The sequence below is a fragment of the Aulostomus chinensis genome, chromosome 11 (assembly GCF_037954235.1).
Source record: "Aulostomus chinensis isolate RoL2024-O1b breed Wild chromosome 11, RoL_Achi_v1.0, whole genome shotgun sequence".
Classification (NCBI taxonomy): Eukaryota; Metazoa; Chordata; class Actinopteri; order Syngnathiformes; family Aulostomidae; genus Aulostomus; species Aulostomus chinensis.
In genome coordinates, this window is record NC_141330.1 from 16332955 (window position 1) to 16338364 (window position 5410).

At 44.2% G+C, this 5410-nt stretch overlaps 1 pseudogene; it reads right to left on the reverse strand.

The window, feature by feature from the left end:
• Positions 1–3275: 3275 nt before the first annotated feature.
• On the reverse strand, positions 3276–4859 carry LOC147253637 (eukaryotic initiation factor 4A-I pseudogene; annotated as a pseudogene).
• Between the last annotated feature and the right edge of the window lie 551 nt (positions 4860–5410).

The following is a 5410-nucleotide window of genomic DNA, read 5'->3' on the forward strand; positions in this document are numbered from 1 at the left end:
CTTGTGCATACATGACACAATGGCCGTTTACATCTCTACATATGTAGCGTCGAAGATTGGCACTTTTGTCTCCCACTTCTTGAAGTAACAAAAACAAAAAATGAGCTCCAGTCACAATCAAGCACACCCAGAAGAGCTTGAATCCAAACTTCACGGGCAAATATGAGTCCAACAACTGGGTCTTCTCTTCAATTAGTAGTTACCAATGAGGAGAAGCTTCATCGCTCATTTGTGTTTGTGAATTGATGTTTTGGTTTTTTTTAATCCCGAAATTTTTGCTTGACTTCTGGTGTTCTCCCGCTGTACTGCGGCCGACGTAGGCTCAGTAAGACAGATGTCATCAGCCTTGTGAGGGAATCTGGGGATGAGAGTCAAACCAGCACTGTGTACATTTGCTTGATAAGATTAAAAGAATGTTCATTTATTTGTAGAAGTACCCAGAATCCCCTCAGCTTCGTCAAACAATAGGCTGCCTTTGGTGTCCTGTAATGCCACTTTGCTCCTCAAGAGGCAACAGTGAGTCCAGTGAAGCGTGAGGACTCGGCAGCTGGACTCTGATCTCGTCACCCTGCTACAGAGTCGTATCTGCCTATGGGGTCATGACCTTTCACCCTCAGGTCATGCTAAAGAAGTTAGCATTTCCCTGTATGAGGAACAGTAGGGTTGGACACCCCAACCCTTCTGCTGCCCCCTGCAGGTGGAGAGTGGGAAACATGACACGTTAGCATGGAGGCTGTTATTACTCATTGGGGAGAGTCTTTGATGAACGAGGGAGAAGGTGTCATCTAGTTAGGCTCTGATTCTTGTTGTCCGGACAAAAGTCCAGCATGAGTGCCTGATTTAAATGATTGAATGAACACGGAGCTGAAGGGACATATTCTGCCTCCTCCTGTTTCTAATCAGACTCATTAGTAATAAACAGACTGACGCAATCCCTAAGTCACTGTAAATGACTGTTATTACTGAATTGAAGGGTTGTATCATGACGTCAGATTTGCTTCAGTCTCCAAATAGAAATCAGACCAAGAACAAGAAACCCGACACTCACATAATTAAGAGTTTCTAATTTAGACTTCATCTGAACTGCAAAAAGTTCAAAAATGTGCTCTGATGCGTGTGTGTCTGTGTGCGTGTGTGTGTGTTGCCCCCCCCCCCCACTACAATACAACTACACTCTACTACTTTAATCTTGTAATTAATAGACTTTAATCACAGGACATAATTGATTACGGTGGCTTGATTTTTGATGAATGGATTCACAGCAGGAGTTAAACTACTAAAGAGTGAAGAACTTTGCCGCCATGGCGATTGGGTAAGACGGTACCGTTGATGTTCTATTGCAGACTAATCCTTGTATTTCTCTTGGTCAAACAAACTTCTTGAAACAATTCACAAATACAAATAAAAATCCCCTGCAACCACCCTGCAACATGAATTACACTGTGCTGTCCGGCGGTGTCGTCATGTTTGGACACGACCGGCTCTGCCATTAAAGCTATTAAAGTTCTCTCTGTTGCCTGAGAATCAATTAAAACTCCTCTGATATTGTGATACGACCTTGTCATAAAATCTTTATGGTGAAGAGAGAAAAAAAAATCAATGTACAGTCATGTTTGGACTTCAGAAGGAGGCTGTCAACTGAAGCTGGAAGGAATTATGATCCGGCGGAGCAAATCTAGTCGACGCTAATTAGAAATGAGCCATAGATGAAGTTTGTGTGTGTGTGTGTGTGTGTGTGTGTGTGTGTGTGTGTGTGTGTGTGTGTGTGTGTGTGTGTCTCGGCTGACAAATGGCCACTGGCACTAATTGAAGCCATTTCACTCACACTCATGTTGACCAGCTACAGTCTAACCCAGTGGACTGAACGGACCATGAACAAAGGAGGTTTTAATGTTTTAAGTTGGGATTTAGGTGAAAAATTCCCCTCCAATGATGAAGAATAACTCCAGACGAACGTTGGCTCTCACGTCTGCAGCCGTTATTGCAATCTACACATTTGCGACTTCATGCTCATAACTCGCGCGCGCACGTGCGTGTGTGTGAGTGAATGTTTTCACAGCTTTTGAGCTTTTACGAGCTGCCGTGTTTTTATTTTTGAATATGTTATCAAAGTGAAAATTTAAAGATGCATGTTTGAATTTTTGTTCTACAAGTTGTCACATTTAGAAGAGGAACAGGTGAAATATTCTTCCTCCCTGTTTCCTGGTCTTCCTCCTCCTGGTTCCTTGTGACTCGTTGGAAAGGAAGCACTGTACTACGTTCCTTCATTGCAATAGTTTGTGAATTGAATATTTATGGAATTAGTTAAATCAAACATGAATGTCACTGTAAAAGCTGCCTGACTTCAGCTTTATATAGATGTTTATGTTTACATACGCTTCCATCTGTAGTAGTCACAACATTACTAAGAAGTCTGGATGGATTTTTACTTGACAAATTTATGAATTGTCTGCTGCAACTGTTCATTCAGATTCTTTTTATAGACGATTGTCTTATTTGATACATGTAGTGGTGTCACTGTATAATAATCTGAGGAAACCTTGAGAGGAAAATGACATTTTTCAGTTTTCCTCATATTTCCATTCCATTAATATATCCAATAATATAAAAATGTTTTGGCTTTGCGTGTATTTTTACTTCAACTTTAGCCTGCTGTCACTGAACGGAGGTGTTCTGCTTCTTTGTTCTTCAAGAACTTGTTTGTTCTCCATGTCTGTTTTTTGGAAACATCAGGAAGATCTCAACGCGACGTGCGAGGCTTTCATGACGACACTTCAACAAACTCCTCAAATATTTTCACCTTGCATTTGTGTCCATTTACACGTCTGTTCATGTCTTTGCATTGATCTCTGATGTTATCCATCCATTGTCTTCTGCTTATTCCTATTGTTAAGGGTTGCGGGGGGGCTGGAGCCTATCCCAGCGGCTACGGGTGAGAGGCGGGGTTCACCCTGGACAGGTCACCAGTCCATCACAGGACCAACACATAGAGACAGACAACCATTCACACTCACAGTCACACCTACAGTCAATTTAGAGTATCAATCAGCCTCGTCCTCTCTTGATGTCTTTGGACAGTGGGAGGAAGCTGGAGTACCAGAGAGAACCCACACAGGAACAGGAGAACATGCAGACTCACACAGAAAGACCCTATGATGGAGCCGGGACTCAAACCCGGAACCTTCTTACTGTGAGGCGACAGTGCTGACCACTGCACCACCATGCCGCCTCTGATGTTATCACGTCATCCAAATAATAATGATAAAAATAATCAATTCATCTTCGGTCAGGTGCTTTGGTTGTGCCTTATGTTGTTCATCTCCCCTGGATTTTATTTATTTATTTATTTATTTTGAGATGTGAAACCCATTTTAATTTGTTAAAAGTGTGAACAGTCCCATAGAAACCATTATGAGCTGACACAGGGCATTAAACAATTTGGTCTCTTTCAATTGAACACTATTTAAATATGGATTTTTAGTTTTTTTTTCAAAGACAGAAGTACTTTATTTCCATTTATTCACACAATCAATAAACCACAGTCTGTCCCCTAAAATCATGGGGTGATGACAGATGCTTGGATCCTTCTATATCAGGTCACTTAAGTCCATGGGCAGCTCCTCAACGGTGGTGCTGTAGAAGGTCTCAATGTCCTTCAGGGCTCGTCTGCATTCCTTGGTTACCAGGGTGATGGCAGCTCCTCTATGTCCAAACCGACCTCCTCGACCAATCCTGTGGAGGTAGATCTCTCTCTTTGTTGGGAGGTCATAATTTATGACCAGAGACACTTGTTGTAGATCAATGCCTCTGGCCAGAATGTCCGTTGTAATCAGGACCCTGCTGGATCCTGAGCGGAACTCCCTCATGATCACGTCCCTCTGGCTCTGGTCCATCTCTGCATGCAGTGCAGAGACAGTGAACCCTCTTGACTCCATCTGCTGAGTCAGCCACTCCACTTTCCTGCGAGTGTTCGTAAAGATGATGGCCTGTGTTATGGTAAGGGATGTATACAGGTCCATGAGGGTGTCCAGCTTCCATTCTTCCTTTTCAACATCAACATAAAACTGGCGGACGCCCTCCAGGGTCAGCTCCTCCGTCTTCACCAGGATCCTCACAGGATCCCGCATGAACTTCTTAGTAACCGCCAGGACGTCAGACGGCATTGTGGCAGAGAAGAGCACCACCTGTGCTCTGCTTGGCAGGACTTGAAAAATATCATATATTTGTTCCTTAAAGCCTCGGCTGAGCATTTCGTCAGCCTCATCCATAATAAACATGTTGATGCTCCTGGAAGATAGATGTCCGCGGTTGAACATATCGAGGACTCGACCGGGGGTCCCCACAACAATCTGAGGGGTTTCGTTCCTCAGCCTCTGGACCTCTCGGTGGATGCTGGTCCCTCCAGTGCAGGCATAGCAGGTGACTCCCATGTAGTCACCCAGAGCCAGCACCACTCGCTGGATCTGTTGAGCCAGCTCCCTGGTGGGGGCCACAATCAGAGCCTGAGTGGCCCTGTGCCTCAGGTTGATCTTCTGTAGAATTGCAATTGCAAAAGCAGCAGTTTTGCCAGTGCCAGACTGGGACTGGGCAATCACGTCATACCCCTTGATACAGGGTACGATGGCTTTCTGCTGTATCAGAGATGGCTTTTCCAAACCATAGCCATAAATTCCCCGAAGCAGAGCCCCATGCAGGTTCATGTGATCAAAACTGTCCACTGTGTGGTTCCAGTTACTCTCCAGGACTGGACCATTGTCTCGCTCACGATGGTTGTATGGCATTGTTGCAGAATACGTTGAGTGACCCTGATGCACTCGACCAGATGGACAAAACATTCTTGATGTCAGAATGCACCAAGGAGGAGGTTTGCTGAATGTTGAAGCTGAGCGTTCTCTTACATCGTCTCCTACCTTGATCTCATTCGGTGCTGTCATCCTGTCATCTCATTCTGTGATGTCATCCTGTCATCTCATTCTGTGATGTCATTCTGCCATCTTAATTCTGGGATCACATTTGGAATTGTGAGGTGAAAGTCAGAATTCTGAATGGGTTCTCATTCTGTGATCACAAGCAGACTGTGAAGTGTAAAGTTAACGAATTCTGTGATACTCTTTGATCTGATTTTAATGACTGACTCTGATCGCTGACTTACGTCGGTCCAGCAGTTCTCTCTTGGGTCTGACTTTAATCTGTGACACTCAGATGAATGGAGTATCGTAATCCCCTGGAATTTAAGATTTTGATCCAAACTTTTATTCTGAGTTCAACAAATCAGCATTTGATGTCAAGTGACGTCTATCAAAATATTTCGTGGAGTCGAGTCGTGGGACGCTTGGATTACCTCAGACGAGAGGCGTGGGGGCAGGTTTTTTCGTACATGTGAAAATAGCTCGCCGTTGACTCCGTCGGG